Source organism: Pogona vitticeps, chromosome 1 (genome assembly GCF_051106095.1).
Source record: "Pogona vitticeps strain Pit_001003342236 chromosome 1, PviZW2.1, whole genome shotgun sequence".
Taxonomy (NCBI): Eukaryota; Metazoa; Chordata; class Lepidosauria; order Squamata; family Agamidae; genus Pogona; species Pogona vitticeps.
In genome coordinates this window covers 250,839,185-250,861,763 of record NC_135783.1, presented here as the reverse complement: position 1 = coordinate 250,861,763, position 22,579 = coordinate 250,839,185, and the positions used below count along the sequence as shown (strand labels likewise).

At 41.9% G+C, this 22,579-nt stretch overlaps 2 long non-coding RNA genes across 2 annotated transcripts in view; both read left to right on the top strand.

The window, feature by feature from the left end:
- The window catches only part of LOC144586038 (uncharacterized), a 208,650-nt gene that overhangs the window by 64,316 nt on the left and 121,755 nt on the right, over window positions 1-22,579 (top strand). The gene's annotated exons all lie outside the window — the stretch shown is intronic.
- Window positions 1,487-7,121, top strand: LOC144586037 (uncharacterized). The gene is made up of 3 exons (XR_013540736.1): window positions 1,487-3,860; window positions 6,374-6,429; window positions 6,947-7,121. It is a non-coding gene; the product is annotated as an uncharacterized LOC144586037 (long non-coding RNA).

Here is a 22,579-nt window from a genome sequence, read left to right as displayed (position 1 = left end):
GTTTGGAAAACTCAACAGTGGCCAGAGGACTGGAAAAGATCAGTCTACATCCCAATCCCAAAGAAGGGCAGTGCCAAAGAATGCTTCAACTACCGTACAATTGCACTCATTTCACACGCTAGCAAGGTTATGCTCAAAATCCTCCAGGGTAGGCTTCAGCTGTATGTGGACGAGAACTCCCAGAAGTACTAGCTGGATTCCGAAGGGGCAGAGGAACTAGAGACCAAATTGCTAACATACACTGGATTATGGAGAAAGCCAGAGAGTTCCAGAAAAATATCTACTTCTGCTTCATTGACTATGCAAAAGCCTTTGACTGTGTAGACCACAGCAAACTATGGCAAGTCCCTAAAGAAATGGGAGTGCCTGACCACCTTATCTATCTCCTGAGAAACCTATATGTAGGACAGGAAGCAACAGTTAGAACTAGATATGGAACAACTGATTTGTTCAAAATTGGGAAAGGAGTATTACAAGGCTGTATATTGTCCCCCGGCTTATTTAACTTATAAGCAGAATACATCATGTGGAAGGCTGGACTGGAGGAATCCCAAACCAGAATTAAGATTGCCAGAAGAAATATCAACAACCTCCGATATGCAGATGATACCACTCTGATGGCAGAAAGTGAGGAAGAACTAAAGAATCATGTAATGAGGGTGAAAGAGGAGTGTGCAAAAAACAGTCTGAAACTCAACATCAAAAAAACTAAGATCATGGTCACTGGTCCCATCACCTCCTGGCAAATAGAAGGGGAAGATATGGAGGCAGTGACAGATTTTACTTTCTTGGGCTCCATGATCACTGCAGATGGAGACAGCAGCCACGAAATTAAAAGACACCTGCTTCTTGGGAGGAAAGCGACGACAAACCTCGACAGCATCTTAAAAAGCAGAGACATCACCTTGTGGAAAAGGTCCACATAGTCAAAGCTATGGTTTTTCCAGTAGTGATGTATGGAAGAGAGAGCTGGACCATAAAGAAAGCAGACCGCCGAAGAATTGATGCCTTTGAATTGTGGTGCTGGAGGAGGCTCTTGAGAGTCCCCTGGACTGCAAGGAGAACAAACCTATCAATTCTAAAGGAAATCAATCCTGAGTGCTCACTGGAAGGACAGATCCTGAAGCTGAGGCTCCAGTACTTTGGCCATCTCATGAGAAGAGAAGACTCCTTGGAAAAGACCTTGATGTTGGGAAAGTGTGAAGGCAAGAGGAGAAGGGGACAACAGAGGACGAGATGGTTGAACAGTGTCATCGAAGCTACCAATATGAATTAGACACAACTCCGGGAGGCAGTGGAAGATAAGAGGGCCTGACGTGCTCTGGTCCATGGGGTCACGAAGAGTCGGACACGACTAAATGACTAAACGAACGAACGATAGCAACTATTTAAATACAGTGGTGCCCCGAATAGCGAGGTTAATCCGTTCCGGATTAACCCTCGCTATGCGGAATCGTTGCTAAACGAGGTGGGAAAACGTATTGAAACACATTAAACTTAGTTTAATGCGTTCCAATACCTTTCTTACTTACCCGTTCAGCGAGGATTCCAAGTGCTGGCAGCCATTTTCGCGCCCTCGCTAAGCGAGGGCACGGCGTGAAAACGGCTGCCGGCAGCCATTTCCGGGCTTCCGGCGGCCATTTTGGAGCCGCCGAACAGCTGTTCGGCGGCTCCAAAATGGCCGCCGCAATACCCGATCTTCGCAATGCGGGTTTTCCCCATTGCGAAGATCGGGTATGTTTCCGTATAGCGATCCCGAAAAAGGGATCGCTATACGGAAACATCGCTATACGGTGCACTCGTTAAGCGAGGCACCACTGTATATAGGTATGTAAGTAGGTATTGATGTGGGTATGTGCAGAATACACATACATCTGGCAACCGATGGGAGGGAGTAATGGAGGAGGCCTTTTCTCTCTGATTGACAGCTGCAGTTAATTTCCTTTTACTTCCCTACCCAATGAAGGGCAGTTTAATGTGTGCCCATCTGCCTGGCAATTGGTAGAAACACTGGATTAGTAGAAGGTAATGTTATGTGACAAAAATAATTTCTACCTAGTATAACTTAGTACTGCTCTTTAAAGTATTTGTAGTTTTGCCAGGTGTGTCCTCATTATCAGCTGAGATGAATGTATGTTACCCACTTAGACTTCTTGGTGGCAAAGCTAAGGACCATATATACATAAAATGTTGTGGTTTGTAGGGTATTGGATTCAGCCTGTAAAGTTCAAAATGGGAAATCTAACCATGAAACACATGCAGCTGTTTGATCAAGTGTTTGTAGTCAAGTATGCAGTTTTTAATCTTTTTCATGTATAAAATCTGCTGAAAGCTTTGTTTAAATAAGATGATTTCATGCAAATGGAATTAATAGAAGTTGCGTTCTAAATGAAGAATAGAAAATCCATGTTTTCCCACATGTTGCGGGGCTCCAAATCGCACCAGCCTTAGCTAGCATGGCCAGAGGCAACAGTAATATATTACTGGAATTGTGCTCCATCCTCCCCACCACTGTTCTAACTAAAATGTGTGAAATATGACTATAACTCCAATAATTTGTGCTTCAGACACAAGGCTTGAAAAGCCTGTTTTATCTATTAAACCTTGTTAGATAAGAAGCAGATTTTTTCCCCTGTGACCTTGACCATGTGCCCACTCTCCCCCCCCCCCCCCCCGTTAATTGAACGCATTCTGGACTTAGTGGGGCTGCCTTTGGAAAGTGTTTGGAAACTCCAGGGGGTCCAAAATGTTGCAGCCATATTGCTAATCAGGGCTGGCTACTGGGAATATATAGCTCCCTGTTACAGCTGCTCTAGTGGTTGCCAATTCATTTCCAAGCACAATTCAGTGCTGGTCTTAATTAATGAAGCCTTAAATGGCTTGGGTGCAAGCCACGTTTCCCTCTAAGCCATGTGAGCACGTGGGTGTGCGTGACTCTGCTTCCTTCCGCCCAGCTCTCTGCCTCCTCCATACAGCGATCACGTTCAACCCTTTTGGCTCCAGTTGCAACCCTATGGGGAGGAAGAGTTGCACCCATCCGTGGGGTGAAGTCGAGCACGTGAGAGGCGGAGTACCACCCAGTAGAACTGAAAATTAGAGGGTACACTGGTCCAAGCCATCTAAAAGACCACATATCCCTCTAGGAGCCTGCCCAGGCGTTAAGACAGAGGGGATGCTTTTCTCTCAGTCCTACTATCCTCACAGGTGTGCTTGGTGGAGGAGAGAGGGTGTTCTCTGTCAAAAGAAACTCCCAGACTCTGGAACTCCCACCCACAGGAAGCTAGGCTGGCCCCATCATTGCTGACCTTCCATAGGCAGGCAAAGTCCTTTCTCTTCAGGCAGACATATTTTCAATGACTGATGGTCTGAGAGGGATTTTTAAATGGCTTGTTGTGCTTTGTGCTTTAAAATGTGTTTAGTGTTGATTTTAGTTACTGCTTTTAATATAAAATCTGTGTAATTGTTTCCAATTTTTTTATATACTTACTGTATTTACCTTTTGTACGTTGTCTTTTTCATGATGTAAGCTACCTTGGGTCCTTTTAAAGCAGAAAGGTGGGATAAAAATATTTTTAATTAATTAATCAATCAATAGTCCCATATCAAACCAGATGCTTTCTAGAATATTCCAGTTTTAAGTTGGAGGCCTGTGCATCAACATGGCACATCTTCTAGCGGTCTCTTGCTTCTGTTTGTCTTTTCTCGATTTTTAAAGCTATTTCTTTACTTCAGAACCATGGTAACTGTTTGCTCCTTATATAGGGCCTACCGCCTGAAAGCTTGATTACTGAGTACACGTAAAACCTGAAGATGTTCCCCTCGGCAGCACCTTGATGGCCAATCTAAAGTCAATTCCCATGGTATGAAAATATAATCAGCTGCTTGTCTCGTATTGTTGCTAAGTGCCTGGCTTTTTAGAAGCCCTTTTTTAATGCTTCAGTACACCAGTTTAAAAGGTGAGTGAATTGTACAGATAGCAATGCACAGAATACTTCAGTTTCTTCACGTCTGTAATCATGTGGCTCCTGCTACTTGAGAAATTGTTCTGAGTACAGTAGCTGCCATGTTTGATAAAAATTACTGAAGACTGTAAGAGAATCAATTTCTTCACCCCCTCTCCTCAAAAAAGGGGAAGTCCTTGGTTCTCTTGATAAGGATCAGAGTCAGAAACAGAGTTGCCTCTGAAAAGATAGAGATGGAGCCTGGCAGATACTTGGCATTAGGGTAGGCAGAGGGCTTGAGAGCCTCTTTCTTCCTTCTGCTTCACCTCGCCCATTGTGGAAGATCACAGGGATGCAGTGGTCACATAGACCAGTGGTTCTTAACCTTTGTTACTCAGATGCTTTTGAACTGCAACTCCCAGAAACCCCAACCAGCACAGTTGTGGTGAAGGCTTCTGGGAGTTGCAGTCCAAAACTCCTGAGTAACCCAAGGTTAAGAACCACTGACATAGACAACCCTACAAGTTGTATACAGTGTTAATGTGAAAAAGAACAGTGTGGACCTGCACATGTGTCCTCAGTAGTAAATGATACTGAGTTCAATGTATTCGCGAAGGCTTTCACGGCCAGGATCTAATGGTTGTTGTGGGTTTTCTGGGCTCTTTGGCCGTGTTCTGAAGGTTGTTCTTCCTAACGTTTCGCCAGTCTCTGTGGCCGGCATCTTCAGACTTTCTCTTCTAACAGTACCACAAGTTTATACTTGTTACATGTATACAGCATTTTGCACTCAGGAACAAAGACAAACATGGCACAAACTTTGCAGTCTCCACCCTCTATAATCCCTTCTAGCTTTTTTACTTTCAACTGTTTGTTTAAGATAACTGTCCCTCCTGTTTTGTTAGTTTAAACATAGTTCTATATATACCCAAGGAACCAAAAACATTGTTTGGGGCCTTCCCCTTGGTCTCCTGCAGCAAACTCCCTGTTTGCTCCCCTGTTGTGAGTTCTAGTTGTGAGCTCCCAGGGTTGTCTTGAGATTTATTTGTCAGCTGCGCTCTGCCTGGAGACAGGAATCAAAAGGCCCTCCTTGAACTCACAGCTGCTACTTATAGCCCTCAGCAGTAATCAGGACACTCCCCTTTCTGTTAGTCCAATCACATGGCTCTTCCTGTTAAGGACACACCCTTTCCTGTTCTACTAAGCACATGGCTCTTTAAGTAGAGTACATGGTGCTTCTGTCTGTGTAGGAAGTAACATTGCTAGGTTGCTTTACAGGTGTCTAAAATGGTAGCAACGCTTGGCTAAGGAGTAGAGTGGAGTATAAATATAATAAATACATGAAGTGGCTCCTGTTACACATTTTGAAGCAAGAAAAGAAATAAAAAATCATGTTATGAATCTGTGGAGGAGCCACCAGATATAAAATTATTTGTCAGAATGCATTATTCCATCATATATAAAGACATTTCTTTAATGAATTATTTAAAAGATTTATAGGCAGCTGTTGCTAGGAATCTCTGCTCCCAAACAATATATATATATAAAACAATTAAAAATATAAAGCAGAATAAAACAGTAAGAATAAGAACAATAAAAATGTAACTGTAATAACCACCAAGACACAGGGGACAATTAAACAGGCTATGTTATAGTGCCAAGGTGAAAAATTATGTGTTGTCATCTGTTCTCAGGTTGCTTCTGCTCTACAGCATCTCTAGTATGGTGTGTGTGTGTGTGGGGGGGATTTTGAATATATGAGATGTTGAAGGAGTGATTTGCTATTGCTATCACCACCCCTGGTGCATTTCTATGGCTGAGCAAGGATCTGAAGCCAGGTCTCCATAGTCTTAGTCCAGCACTCTACCCATTAAACCCACACTTGCTGTCTAATGATGGGACCCAGTGGATGTCAACTGGAACAGAGTTCCACAAGGGGAACATGACACCTCTTGTGTCTACCACCCTAATTGCTCTCACAGTCAGGCACACAAGCAGAGCCTCCATTGCTGACCTCATTTAATGGTCACACTGGTATGGTTGAGGAGAGTTCTTCAGTTGGTATCCTAAAACATTTAGAACTTTAAAGGTCATAAACAAGGACTAACACAATAAATTGATCTTACAAATACATTAGTAACCAGTGCAACTGGCATAATATGAGTGTTTCATAGCCCAGTGACACAGCACCTACTAGTGTATTGCTGCATTTGATATGAGAGCCAGTGAAGTGCTTAGATTGTCAGATTATGACTCAGGAGCCCTGGGCCCAGATTCTGGCTTGGCCATAGAAATTCACTGAGGTGTGGTAATGGTAAAACCACTCTGGAAATATCTCACATACTGCAAAACCTCTACATAAATTGAAATCAACTTGAAGGCATCACATAACATGCACATTTGTTTTATTTGATTTTTCTGAACTCTTTTTAAAGGCAGACTCATGTAGAATTCCTTACGGTAATCCAGCCTGGGAATCATTAGATCATAGGTAAGTGAAGCAAACCTGACTGGATTATAGCTGGTAATCCAGCCCAGTTTAATAAAATTTAAATTATACTAATTAGTATAATCAAGCCCTAACCGCAGTTCTGCATTCAAGACTCTGCTCACAATCTGAGGCCAGATAAATTAGTACCCAGCTTTCTGGGGGACAAAAGTTTTGTTTGCATAATTATGTTGGAAACCATCTAAAGAGTGCTGTAGCACTACGGGGTGATATATAAGTTGACGGACGGACAGACAGATTAACTAATTAACTAACTAATGGTCACTGCTGCCACCTATGTGTCCCCAGTCATGGTAGGAACTATTTGTAATCTACAGAATCTATAATGAAAAATAGCTATTTGCCATGCAAGGCAAGGATATATGTACACTGGTGCTCTTTCATGTATTTAGAGAGCCCCTGTGATAAAGTGGTTCCAGAACTGGAAAAGGACTGGCTTGGGTCAAATGGGGTCATTTGAAACATTTTGGCTTGAGGCTCTCCCTTTCTCTGACTACAGGCTGTCTATGAGGATTGGAGATGCCTTGGATTTCAATCCCCACTCAAGCATAAAATGTATACCTCAAGTACTTGTTGTGAGGATAAAATGCAGAAAGAGAGAACCATGTACAGTGCCTTGAGCTTTTTGTAAAAAAAGGTGGGTATAAGTGTAACAACAAGAACAACAATAAAAATCTATTATGCAATGGCTAATTATATACTTCCGATAATGTACATATTCTGCTCACTTTTTTGATATACTGTATGTAACTTGACAATGCATTCACTCCATGCATGCAATGTCATTTCACATGTACATGGAAAGCAAAATGTGTGATACGGATATAAGAAGTTCCTGTTTTGGGAATCTGCCATGAGTCCACAGCTACATAATTACTACTGCCATCTACTGGGCAGAATTACAATAGATAATGATAATCCAAAACTCACAACTGGAAGAAAATTTATTGAAATTAAAAGCATTAATTTAAAATTAATTTTTGAAATACCATTAGAATACCAGAATACATTTAAATGTAATATACAAAATGGCTACATGGCAATATTGCATTCAAACCAATAGTCAACCTGTGAAAAAATTAACATGATACACTTAATCACCAGTATCAAAAACTAAAAATTTGAAACACTGAGGGTACAATCCTATACTTGTGATAGCTTTGGTGTATAGGCTGTAGGCTATAGCAAAAATTCTGCAAGGCCAGAACTGCACAAGATACACTTTCATATGGTTGCTGGGGAATATGATTCTTAAGGCTCAAGTTACAGGAATACCGTAAACCAAATAGCACCCAGACCATCCCAAATAGCAGGCTATTCTGCCAGTGTGGGCATGCCCTCATTGTTTTCAACGCATTTTCATTGGCCTTGAAACCTAAACCATTTGCTCCAAATACGCCTCCTCATTGTCAGTTTTGTAATGTATAAAAATCTCCAACATGGGCAACATTCAAAAAAAATCAGCATGTGCCAATATGGAGTCCTTGTGGTGGCAAACAAGGATAATGTGCCATGTCTACGTGTATTTCCATTTCCTCACAGGCAAAATGGATTTCTGTTGGTGGGTAGCTAAGTACAGTATACGTTTTCTGATAGTAGTGTCATCAACCTGTAACACATGAAATTTAAGAAAATTGGCCTCACATGTAAACAGTAGCATGCCCATGTGTTTTCTAAGGCAGATCCATGAGAAGAATAGTTATCTAGATGCTGTTGCTGTCATTCCTTACCTGGGATTATGAATCTCATAACCCCTTGCTCTCACAAACAAACAAACAAAAATGCTATTCTCTCTTTGTAATGAGATTTCTTTGTGTGAGATCATTTCCCCAAAGAAATCTCACAATGAATCTTGTGGGGTATTTCAGACAGCTTTATTTTATATTATGTTGTTTCATAAGAAGGGTCTAATTTTCATTGGAATCTGGGAAACCTGACTGATACAAGTGGACCCTTGACTTACAGACGGCTTGACTTACAGACTTTTTGAGTTACAGACTTCTCTGGCCGCAAAATTTAGGTTTGACTTGCAGACTGAGATTTGACTTACAGACCAGAAAAAAACCAAAATGGAACAAAAACGGCCTGTTACGGGATTAATCAGTTTTCAATGCACTGTAGGTCAATGGAGACTTGACTTACAGACTTTTTGACTTGAGAACCGCCTTCCAATACGGATTAAGTTCTCAAGTCAAGACCCCACTGTACAAGGGAAAGTCTCAGCTGGAAGTCTCAGGATGACATGAGAAATCACTGAGTGCCAAAGTCTTTGGGAGTACTGCCACATCACTATTCCTCAATAGATTTCCCATGGCCATCTGTCCCCCCCCTCTTTCCCTCCTCCCTGTTTGTAAGGTAGCATTGTTTATACAGTATATTAAAATAACAGAACATCTTTCATTTTCATTTGTTTATTTAATTTATGTATATGCCATCTTTATCTCAGAACTGGAACCCAAGGAAGCTTACAATGAAATTTTTAAAAATTATTAAAATACAATAAATAATAATTGCATACCTTCAAGTCAATTCTGACTTATGGCAATCCTTTTCAGGGATTTCTAGGTAGAGAATACAGAGAAGTATTTAGCTATTCCCTTCTTCTACGGTCATTCTGGGACTATGTACCTTGCCTAAGGCCACATAGGCTAGCTCTCCTGCCTGGAGGCACAGTGGGGAATTAAACTGCCAACCGCTGGCTCCACAGCCAGTCACCCCTAAACCATGGAGCAACAGAATCAAGCTCATTATAGTATAAAAATACAGTTAAAATGCTAACATTTAAAAGGTTCTTTAAAACACTTAAAATACTTGTAACACTTTGCCAAAAAGAATATAGCCACCTAGAGTGGTCCGGTGGTCCAGATAGGCGGAGTATAAATCAAATAAATAAATAAATAAAAGAAAACCAGCACATTAGCTAAACTATTGATTAGAAGGCTACTACTCATAATTGCCGAAAGCCTACTTCTCATTTTAAAAAATGCTTTCTTTGCCGGCGGAAGGAGAGCAGAGATCTGGGAACAATTCTAGCTCTTTAGTTTCTACTCAGGACACATGTGTTCTTCTTCGTGGCCTCTGTGAATCACACCCTGAAACACACCCTGGCTGATTCACGCCTTCGTGGAGCATTATCGGAAGATTCTAGAGCTTCTGCGGTAGCAATGAACACTTTAGAATGTGCCCCTCCCCACCCATATAAGTACCTTGACGCCAAGCATCCCCTTTCAGTTTCTTTCAACCGCTACGTTGAGAGCCTCATAATTCTGCTTCTGTGAGTAAAAGAGAAAGAGAGCTTATTCTTGATTCCTTCCTGTTATCAATCTTTTTCTTTTAAACTATTAGATCAAACTCTTTATCATCAGAGATTTTTCCTTTCCCTTCGCTCGGCCTCCAGCCACAGCAATCATCGGTTTTCCTCCTCACTTATTTTCTCCTAATCACGGCCCCCTTTGGGTCCATTTAAGCACTGCATTGTCTGTGATAATAAGATCCCACTTTCCGACAGACATGCTAAGTGCCTTTTCTGTTTGGGAGAACATCAAACTTCCTCCTGTACCCATTGCAAAAATGTTAAGCGCAGAGTTCTTCGATCTTGCCTCTTGAGGCTAAAACTTTGACTTTGGGAACAATCCTTACAACCAGTTCAAATGGCCCAACCTCCCTGTGGGGCCACTTCCCAAACCAAAGCAATGAAAAAGTTGTTAATGGATCATTGAAACAACGTCTATTGGCTGCACCAACTCATTCTGATTCTCCGTCTGTATCGTCGAAACCCTCCATACCAAAGTCCTCAACTTCAAAAACAACTTCTAAACATCAGAGACCTACTGAAACTGCTCCAGCTCTAGAGTCTGTTCCTCCTAAACAGGCTAAACAATCTAAGCCTACAGACATCCCACCACAACCACAACAACTCTCTGAATCAATTTCAGTCAGATCACCCTCAGATGATGACAGACTTCCATCCCATCATCCCTCTTCTCAGTCTCCAGATCACAAGCATACCAATCCAAAAGACTCCCATTCAGCCTTGCAACAGCTCCAAGAGTGTTCACCAAGTGCATGGCGCCGGTAGCTGCCTACCTCACACTTCAAAACATTCTCAGCTTTCCATATATCAACGACTGGCTCCTTGTAGCACACTACCGTTGCAAAGCTCAACAAGGCACCCGTTTCATCCTCACCCTTCTTCGCAATCTCGGTCTAACTATCAACAAACAAACATTAACATTAAAACCTACAAGGACTATACATTACATAGACTCCACACAAGCTCGCGCATTCCTCCCTGCAGAAAAGAGACAAAATCTCTTCACCTTACTTTGCAGCTTCACTCCGCATGCCTTGATACCTGCCTTAACAGTGCAACAAGTTCTAGGCACCATGGCCTCTATGACTTCAGTTGTACAACATGTGTATCTCAAAATGAGATCTCTCCAATCCTTGTTTCTGGCCTTATTCGATCCACTAACAGACTCTCTCCATGGTCTCCTAAGAGTCACTCCAGAAGTGGCCTCTCAACTTCAGTGGTGGCATTCCCATACCAACCTCTCTATCGGGCAACCATTCCAACAACCTCGCCCACGAATACAAGTCACTACTGACGCCAGTCGCACCGGCTGGAGGGCTCATTGCAAATCCCTCACAGTCCGCACAAAATGGTCTCATAGAGAAAAACTGCTCCACATAAACAAGTTGGAGCCACTAGCCATCATAAAGGCCAGCAAGGCTTTCAGAAACCTTCTTGTAGGAAAAATGGTGCAGATCGCCACCGAAAACACCACGGCAATGTACTACATCCTAAAACAAGGTGGCACCCACTCCCCAGGTCTCCTCTACCTAGCGGTTGACCTCTGGGAGTGGTGACTGTAACATCACATCTCTCTCACAGCCTTACACATCACTGGTCAAGACAACGACCTAGCAGACTTGCTCAGCTGTACAGATGCCCAAGCTCACAAGTGGGAACTAGATCAATCAGTATTCCCCCAACTATGCCGGAAATGGGGCACATCGACTCTCGATCTCTTTGCCTCCTGAGCAAATCGGAAATAGCAACTGTATTGCTCCCGAGCAGGAACAGGAAAACATTCCCAGGGAGATGCGTTTATTGGCCGTTGGCCCAAGACTCTTACCTACCTTCTTCCGCCATTCCCTCTCCTCCACAAAGTTGTTGTCCATCTACAACAAGACAAAATCAATGCCATCGTTATAGTCCCTTGGTGGCTGAGACAGACTTGGCTCCCAGTTCTCCGCAGTCTCTCATTAGACATCCACCATCTCCCCCACCTGCCACACCTTCTCACACAGAACAACTCCCAACACCCAGACTTACCTGTTCCGCATCTGGCAGCATGGAGGATTCTCCCTTGTTAATGAACATGCTTTATCATGCGAAAAAAATCCACAAGGAAAGCCTACCTGTACAAATGGAAGAAATTTCAATCCTTTACCAAATCTTCCTCATCATCCTCCATCAAGCCATCATTTTCCACAGTTCTCCACTTCCTCCTGCATCTCAGATCCAAGGGCCTCTCCATCTTATCCTCGAGAGTCTGCCTTTCGGCAATACCATACCAACCTCCAAATTCTCCAGCAGCAAACTTCTTCAAACATCCAACAAAACGTTTTCTGAAAGGTCTCTCTCATATCTACCCCAATACTCGACCTCCCTCTCCACAATGGTCACTAACTCTTGTTTTGAAACAGCTTACCAAAGCTCCTTTTGAGCCATTAGCAACAACTGACTTAAGACTCCTCACCTTTAAAACAGCTTTTCTCGTTGCCATCGCCTCAACTCAACAAGTTAGTGAATTGGCAGCTTTATGCTATGACTACCCTTATATACAATTTTTCCCTGATAAGGTGAAGTTATTCATGGACATTTCGTTCCTCCTCAAAATTGTCTCTCAGTTTCATCTTTCCCAGCCGATTGTCCTTCCTTTATTTTTTCCGTTACCTTCCTCAAACCAAGAAAAAAATACTCCATGCTTTGGATATCAGAAAAGCTCTTGCTTTTTATCTCCAACGCACCCGACCTTTTAGACAGTCGTCTCGTCTCTTCATATGCCATCAGCTACCTACAAAAGGCCGTCAGGTGACTTCCCAATCTATCTCCAGATGGGTCGCCTCTACCATTTATTTGGCTTATCAACTTGCTCGACGACCAGCCCCTAGAGTGGTTTGCCCTCACTCCACCAGTGCAGTGGCAGCCTCTACAGCCTTTTTCTGTGGTGTACCTCTTCCGGACATCTGTGCCTCTGCCACTTGGGCACAGCCATCCATGTTTATCTGTCATTATAGACTTGACCTCTGGCAGAAGTCTGATGCAGCATTTGGACACGCTGGCCTCTACCTTGGCGTGACACGCTGCCTCCGGGTAAGACAGACTATTAGTCACCCAGGGTGTGATTCACAGAGGCCACGAAGAAGAAGAAAGGTTACCTACCTGTAATTGTAGTTCTACGAGTGGACCTCTGTGATTCACACATCGCACCCGTCCTCCCCTCTGTCATGCCATTGTTTGCTTACTATTAAGCAGCAGTTGACACAACTGAAAGGGGATGCTTGGCACCAAGATACTTATACAGGTGGGGAGGGGCATATTCTGATGTGTTCATTACTACTGCAGAAGCGCTAGAATCTTCTGATGAGGTTCCACACAGGCACGAATCACCCATGGTGTGAATCACAGAGGTCCACTCAAAGAACTACAATTACAGGTGGTAACCTGTCGTTCCTACATTACGAAATATTTGGATGTAAAGGCATTTTAAAATATAGGTTTAGACTTGGGATATTAGAAATGGGCAGAGATACTTGCATTTCAGCAGTCCATTGATGATTTGAGTAGGGTAATGTATATTAATGCTTCCCCATTTGCTATTAAAACAAAGAATAGTTGGAGCCAAAAGAGAGAGAGAGAGAGAGAGAGAATGTTTCTTGTTGAAACTTCATGCAATCTGGCCTCAGATTCTGTCAAAAGTGGCCAGCTCTCAAATGCTGTTTTGTTGTGGGTGATTATTTCCTAACTGCCGCAGAGTACGTATCCAACGGACTTTGTCCTCTTGCAAATGGAAACTGATCTGGTGGTTGCAAGTTCATGTCTGGTGTAACAGGCCTGACTCTTGCTGTTTTTACAGAATGGATAGTTTTGATGCATGGAAGCTGAAAAGCTGATAAAGATCCAAAAACCAATATCCGGTTTTGTAACCAAGGCTATCAACATGTTTTGCAGAAATATCAGCTACAGAGAAAAAGAAGACCATCCGTCATCGGAGGACTTCTGGACTTTCTCTCTCTCTCTTTTTAATGAAAGCAGATGGACTTCGGAGGGAAGTCCACATTTCCCAACATGTTTTCAAAATTCTGTGGACAGGACACATGAACTAATGAACAAATCCCCTCACCACATCCCAGTCAACTGTGTCACAATTCTCAGTATATTTAGAGAATAATAAAAGTAGCAACTAAAATGCTATAAAAAGACGTGGCAAGAGAAGTTATCTGTTTCCTGTTGCTTGTCTCCTGTTGGATGTCATTGTGGTTCATTTGGTGTTTGAGGAAGGAGCTCTCAACAATTCTAGCAATTTATGATTTTTAAAAGATTTCTTGGCCTTATTCATTCATCTTAGCACTTCTTTATTGTTCAGTTTCTTGATCCTAGAAACTCTTCTTCATCTGTCAAGAAATCTAAATGTCAAATACTTACATTTTTTTTAAACAGTTGCCCATATTGAAGTATATGATCCATGCCATACAATAGGTCTAAGAGTACAGAGCCCTGAACTACCGACTGCCCAATCAAAGAGAGGAAGCGGATGAAACTTTTGAAAAACAAATTGCAGGGTTTTCAAAGAGACACAACGTAGTAGTGATGGGAGATTTCAATTATCCAGATATATGTTGGGAGGTAAATTTCTGGCTTATGTGGCTGATAATTTTCTCCTACAAAAAGTGGAGAAAGAAACTAGAGGATTTGCTACCCTTGACTTGATCCTGACCAACAGAGATGACTTAGTGGGGAAAATGATGAGAGTGACCATGTCTTTCTAGAATTTTTGATTTCAAAGGAAACAAAAGCAGAATGTAGCCGCACACTTCTGCCGGATTTTTTAAAAGCCAGTTGTAATAATCTCAGAACAAGGATAAGTAAGGTGCCATGGCAGGAGATCGTAACAAGAAAAGGAGCCCAAGAAGGGTGGGAGCTTCTAAAAAAGAAATTCTAAAGGCACAACTACAAAGAATTCCAACAAGAAAAAAAGGGGAGAGGTGGCAAAAAGGCCAGTGTGGCTTCACAAAAAAATTCAGGCAGGACCTAAAAAGCAAAAAAGACAAGTACAGGAAATGAAAAGAAGTCCAGGCCACCAAGGATAAGTAGAGACGTGTAGCAAGGAAATGCAGGTATGGCATTAGGAGGGCAAAAGCTGAGAATGAGCTGAGGTTAGCTAGAGACAGTAAAAGCAAAAAAGCATTCTTCAGGTATGTGAGCAGCAAAAGACAAACAAAAGACATAGCGGCACAGCTCTGCAATAGAGATGGAAAAATGATAACAGAAGACAAAGAAAAGGCAGAGGAGCTCAATTACTAGTTTAGTTCCATCTTTTCCCATAAGACAGATGATTAACTTCCAAAAAATTGGAAGTGTAAGTGAGGGGAACAGGATTACAGCTGGAGATTGATAATCAAATAGTGAAGGAATACCTTACCACCTTGAATGAGTTCAAATCTCCAGGGCCGGATGAACTGCATCTGAGAGTACTGAAGGAACTAGCTGAAGAACTCTCAGAACCGCTATCCATTCTTTTCTTGAAATCCTTGGATATGGGTGAGGTGCCAGAGGACTGGAGGAGGATTCATGTTGTCCCTATCTTCAAAAAGGGCAAAAAAGAGGAACCTGGGAACTACAGACCAGTCAGCCTGACATCAGTCCCAGGCAAAATTCTGGAACAGATCATGAAGCAGTCGTTTTGCAAACACTTAGAAAACAATGCCTTAATAACTAGCAACCAACACCGATTTGTCAGGAACAAATCCTGCCAAATTAATTTGATCTTGTTTTTTTATCAGGTCACCTCCTCCATACACAAGGGAATGCTGTAGACATAGTATATCTTCATTTCAGCAAAGCTTTTGACAAAGTGCCCCATGATATCCTGATTAGCAAGCTAACTAGGTGTGGGCTGGATAGATCAAGTGACAGGTGAATACACAATTGGCCACAGAATCATACTTAGAGGGTGATGATTAATGGGTCCTTCTCTAACTGGGAAGAGGTCAAAAGTGGGGTACCCCAAGGCTCAGTCCTGGGCCCGGTGCTCTTCAATATTTTTATTAATGACTTGGATGAGGGAATGCAGGGAATGCTTGTCAAATTTGCAGATGATACAAAGTTGGGCGGAATAGCTAGTACCCTAGAAGACAGAAACAAAATTCAAAATGACCTTGATAGGATGGAGCACTGGGCCGAAAACAACAGAATGAAATTCAAAAGTGATAAGTGTACTGTACCTTGGAAAAAGAAACAATTGCATATTTACAAGATGGGGGATACCTGGTTCAGCAAAACTATGAGCAAGAAGGATCTTGGAATTGTCATAGATCAGAAGCTAAATATGAGCCAACAGTGTGATATGGCTACAAAAAAGGCAAATGCTATTTTAGACTGCATTAATAGAAGTAACATTTCCAAATCCCGGGAGGTGCTAGTCCCCCTCTATTCAGCACTGGTTAGGCCTCACTTTGAGTATTGTGACCAATTCTGGACACCACACTTCAAGAGAGATGCTAACAAAATGGAATAAGTTCAGAGGAGGGTGACAAGGATGATCAGGGGGTTGGAAACCAAGCCTTATGAGGAAAGGCTGAAAGAACTGAGCATGTTTAATCATGAGAAAAGAAGACTGAGGGGTGATATGATAGGACTTTTCAAATATTTGAAAGGCTGTTATACAGAGGAGGGGCAGGATCTCTTCTCAGTCATTCCAGAGTGCAGGACACACAACAATGGACTCAAGTTAAAGGGAGCCAGATTTCAGTTGAATATCAGGAAAAACCTCTTAACTGTTAGAGCAGTACGACAGTGCAACCAGTTATTTTGGGAGTTGGTGATTGCGCCAACACTGAGGCATTCAAGAAAAACCTGGATAATCACCTGGCAGATATGCTTTGATTGTATTCCTAAAATGAGCAGGGGGTTGGACTTGATGGCCTTGTAGACCCTCCCCTTTGCTATGATTCTATGAAAATATATATTCTCAAAGTCCATTTAAATAATTTTGTTGTACAGTTCATTTTCATGTTAAGGAAATTTCTGTGGGTCATTTCCAGTCTGATTTTCATTCCATGGCTATAATGTCACTCTTTATTTAATCAAAGTACTTTCCAAGATATTCCACACCTTAATTTTGGCTCTTTAACTACATTTCTTGGACTGCTTATCTTTTTACTTATTACTTTGAACTTGATTTTCACAACAGTTCTTTTTAGACTATGGTTGTTAAAGTCATCCACTTTATTGAGTAAACTGCAATCTATCCTAGTTTTCAGCTAATAATACTGTACTGTCCTCAAATTAGATGTTGTTGGTAACCTCTTCATTCACAATGATATTAACATTTCAATCAGCAAATGTGTCTCTAAAGATGTTATTGTGCATAATTTGAAAGGAATCTGTGATAGTATAAAACCTTATTATACTCCTCTTTAGACCTCAGTGTCTTCCTTCATCTGCCCTTCAATGTTCACCTGACAATTTTGGTTGCAGAGAAAGACCATTAATCATATGCATATTTCTGACCATTGTTAACAACACCTCTGTCTGCTTTCTGTGATGAATTTTGTAAAAATCTTTCTCTTAGACAATAAAGCTAGCATATATGTCCAGTTTACATCATACTCAAGCACATGTAATAAACCAGTGCTTCTCCAGGTCCAGAACAGAATGGTGCTTCCCTGGATCCAGTCTAAATTAGGTTGGATCCAGGGAAGCACCATTCCGCTTCTATTGTCACCACACATTTTGGCAGTGTGTAGAATTGTTAAAGAACATATAAAAAATGAACAAATGTCTGTGCTGATGCTACAAGTCTTATTCTGAGACTCCTGCAGTAACCAGGACACTTAAGATTATTTTCCATAATACTACAGAAAAACTCTTAAGAGGGAGAGCAGTTTGTCCAAGTAACTAACTTCATTCAAAAGATGCAGTTAAATATTAGCATTTATGACTCTTCAATGCTAATAAATAATCTCTTATCAGAGTTTGGGAAAGCTACTTTTGGGGGCAAGAATTCACAGAATGGCCCAATCAGCAGAACCAGTGGCTGGTTGGGGGATTGTGCCATAGGAATATCAACCTCTGCCTTTGATCCTAAAACTCAGTGAGAATTAGATCACGTTTTCTACAAGGTAACCTTTAGCTACGTAATGCTATGGTCCTCAAGCTACAGCCAATATCAAATTTCATCTATGAATGCAATGTAACTTTATACTGTAGCCCTCCCCACTGCCCCAAGACAGCTCTGGTAAGTTTCCCAGCCTTCTATAAATGGGTTTTGGGGGTGCACGGGGCTGTTTTGTGGAAGAAGGGCTGCACCTCATTTTCTGATTTCACAGACAGAAGTAATTATTTCAGCATAACTGCTCTACAGCTTCTGATCCTGACCTGTGTTGTGGGGAATTCTGGGTGCGATCAGACAAGCACATAGCTTGCTTTTTGGATCACTTTTGTTGAGGTCAGAATTGGTCTATTTTCTATTATGGTTGTTGTGGGTTTTTCAGGCTCTTTGGCCGTGTTCTGAAAGTTGTTCTTCCTAACGTTTCGCCAGTGAGACAGACATAAATACTTCACTCCCAAGCATACTACACCAGAGCACAGAGTGCTGTCCTCTGAAGATGCCGGCCACAGAGACTGGCAAAACGTTAGTAAGAACAACCTTCAGAACATGGCCAAAGAGCCCGCAAAACCCACAACAACCAGTAGATCCCAGCCGTGAAAGTCTTCGCAAAGGCATGAGTTATGGTTAGGCAATACCAATAGTGACTTATCCTGACCCTTTGCACTCTGTTCCACTCCTTTTTGGAGCAACACCAGGACTTCTACTATGTTGAAGTGATTAGGAGTGCTCCAGTTTCTTCCATTCAGGAGTCTGTGCATCTGCCTACTTCATTCCCAAATAGCACTGATGGCAGTCTTTTCCAGGGTGACAAGTCTGTGCTGTTTGCAGTAGGGTGTGGCAGTAAAAAGGTACAGCAGAGAAATTCACTATTTTCATCTTCACCATTAAAAAAGAAAATTCTAACTAATGCAGTGCTATACCATGCTGGTCATCGAAGCGACCAACATGAATTTGGCCCAGCTCCGGGAGGCAGTGGAAGACAGGAGGGCCTGGCGTGCTCTGGTCCATGGGGTTACGAAGAGTCGGACACGACTAAACAACTAAACAACAACAACAACAATACCAGATACATTGGAAGTAACTTTGCTAGATTGATCTATTGATATAGCATGAAGCCACTTACTAAATTAAAAAATAAAATAAAATGGAAAGTTGCTTGTGGTCAAATATTCGGCTATGCATTGCATACAGGCATAGTTGCTGGAAAGGGTGACTGTTTCTCTAAAACAAAACCTGTCATCCCTGCTAGTGAAGCATCTTTGCAAGGTAGCAGACTGACAGTTTGAAGGAGGATTGAGGAAGGGGGTGTCAATAATCAAAAAGGGAAGGGGAGTAGAGCAAACACACATCTCAGGAGCAATTGGAGCATTCTGAGATGCTGTGACGCTACCTCTCTGGGGAAAAGAAACATCTCCTGTCTGAATTTAAAGATTGCTGTAGTGTGGGACACAAAAGATCACATTGAAGATACAATCTTTTTAAATGTGATGCAGATCACTCCAACTTCTCCTGTCTGGTCGCACCCTAAGATGTTGCTTGGAAGCTTGTCAGGGATTCTTTGATAAGAAGGTTAACAAGTAACTGTGTGGCTATCATCAAAGACAGCATGCTCACCTCTAGCAACCTCTCTTTGCCATGAGCTTCTGGCACGGAATGCTGGATGTATTTCAGGGCCCACTATCAGCTCTTGAGGGGTGGTGAGTCAATCAACATTGATGTTCTTCTAAAAATGCTCTTAATTCAGTTGTGCTTTAGTATTACAACTTTCCAGGTTTTTATTTTTACCAGACTTTTAATCTTGTTGTTAGCCATCTTGAGTCCCAGTTGGGGGAGAAAAATAGGAAAATAAATGTAGACAAACTGACTACAGTGGTGCCTCGCTAGACAATGATAATCCATTCCACTGAAATTGCTGTTTAGTGAAATCATTGTCTAGTGAAAAGCATTTCTCCATTGGAATGCATTGAAACCTGTTTAATGCATTCCAATGGGGAAGAATTGTCATTGTCTACCGAAGATCGGCTATAGGAAAGCCACTTTGCGAACCACCGATCAGCTGTTTAAATCGCTGTCTTGTGAAGCTTAGGTCCCGAAAACACCTGTTTGCGAGCGCAGAGGGAGCTGTCAAAATCGTCATCTAGCGAAAATTGGTTTGTGAAGCAGGGACCAAACATTGTCCAGCGAAATTCCCCCATAGGAATCACTGTTTTGCAAATCGCTATAGCAATGGCAAAAAGCCAATGTCTAGCGAAAAAACTGTCACGCGGGGTAACTGTCTAGCGAGGCACCACTGTAATTAACTCAGGGTTGTGCGTAGGAAGGCGGACAAGTAAGCAGAAGGGTTACCAATGTCATTCTCATCCAAGGTTCCATAAATCCCCATTCCTTTATTGGGCTTATAAAATTGCACTTTCCCATAGGAGGTGGGTGGCGCATTGTGTAATAAGAATATAAACACTCCACATAAAACTTAAGGAACCAAATCACACATTAAAATTTACAAGTGGCTTTAAAATTAAAGGACCTGGAAACATTAAATGCCTGATGGAACAGGACAAACTTCGGAGGTTGTGTAATAAGGCCAAGCCAAAGACCTGAGGCATTTTTCTGGAGCTGAGTGTCTGGTGCAGCAAAAGGAGATCAGATTCCTCATGAAAGGTCCCTTAAACAAGAATGTGTGAAGGCTCCCTAACCTAGAGTGTCCCTTTGGTAGCTAACCTGCTGTTCAAGAAAAGGAGCACAGCCTCAGGATGCTGCCTTTGTTGCCCAGGAACATGAAGGGGCAGAGACAACACAGACGATCAAGGGAAGACAGGAGGGTCCAGCAAATGTGTCCCAGGAGAAGTAAGAGGCAGATGCTACGGCCGTCTAGGGGCCCTGTCAAGGCATAAGCAGGTGGAGGAGCAGTTCTCTTTGTTCACTAAAACAGTTCAGCCAGCTCAGTTACTCATGAGTAAGGCTGTGACTACACTGACAAATAGTATGGTACGTATCTGCTGCAGGAGCAGAATGGATGAATTTGTACTTTTTAAAAACTGATCACATAATGAAAAGGCTAACGTAAATCAATCCAGCCCTTTTTTGCTTCAGATGTAGAAGGTTTTTTTCTCTCCTGCTGCTAGGGGTTTCTACTTTTTTCAAGTTGGAGTATTTAAATGTAGTTTTCCCCAGGTGATCAACTGCTTCATTCTCCAAAAGGATAGGATGTGTGACCGTGGGTCACTCTGGTGATGTACTAAGCTGGGCATGATGTTTTGGACAATAGAAACACCCATATCTGAGATCTTTTTCCCTAGTTGCCCAATGTATTTTTTTTTAAGGAATGACTGAACTCATCACTAGATCACCTTATGATTGCATTGATACATTAGTTTAGTACTACAGTAGGTTACCTTGGCATAGACACAAATAGATAAAGAATCAATAAGAAATGGAATCAGCTTTGATGAACTCTAGCAGACTACTATATTTCCACAGGATATGCGTATGAGTTTGAATTTGTATGTTGTAGAGAACTTTGGGAAACTGTCCCTTTTCCTGAATGTCATGCAACACATTAAACAGCCCACCAGTTTCACAATGAAGCATAAAAAGAGAGCCAGGGATTAGCAGAGAGCAAGATCAAAGGAAAAAGGACAATGGTCTGTCGATCAGATCAAACCCCATCAGATTGAGGGACAATGAAGACACTTGTTCTGAAACAATGCTCAGTCCCTGTGTGATCCCACAATCTTATCTTGTCTTATCTATCTTATTAATATACCACCCTTCTCCGTATATGAGGGACTCAATGTGGTTTACAGTATTCTGAACAGAAGCATAAACTGCAAATTAAGTTGAAGTAAAGCTGAATTGCTCCGATTTAACTTGCCAATATAGTCACAGGCTAAGTCCCTTTGTAATCCATGACATCCAGATGGGGGACATTGGAGCATGTTTAAAAAGTTCTTAGCTTCAGTGTGATCTATTTTATCTCTCACTTGAGTGATCCTTCCATTCATACTGATTGATGTTTCTTCTTCTGTAAAAAGAGTCCAGACAGATCTTTGGATTGTTCCAATTTGTTCCCCTTTTGATTGATTACACTCCCCTTCCTTGCCTTTTCCCACAGCCATCATTCAGCAGCAACATCATGACACAACAACACATCTACCGAGCACGATACACATAATACCGTCATTATTTCTTGTTTATCTAGAATAGTGCAGCTTTACAGTGAGAATATATTAACAAAAATAAATAGCATCCTTTTCAGATTCAGTCAGTTTATATTGGGGGGGGGGGGGAAGGAGGGGAATCCCATGGTTTTCAGTGTCCCAACTGGAATAAAGCATAGGATCCTAAACGGAGCTTGGAATGAGATCTCCTGAACAGTGCCAGATTCTTCTTGTCTCCGGACTATATCTGTTCAGAAATATGCTGAGCACATCCCCAGGACTGCAGTAGGCTTTGTTGGCATGCACAGTAGGGTTTTTCCCTATGCAACAATGTCCTTAAGCCTTTTGGATAATATTCAAAGACACTAGCATAGCTTTGAAAGCCTTTGGAAACACTCCAGAATCAGACACAATTCAGTAAACTCCACCGCCAGAGATATGAAAATGATGTTGTACTTAAGTTATTATTTAAAAAATCCATCCTGGATTTTGGAGAGGAAGAATTTACCAGTCCATTTTGATTGATTAGTTTATTTTTAAAGCATTCACGGACAGACCTTAAGCATTTTGCTG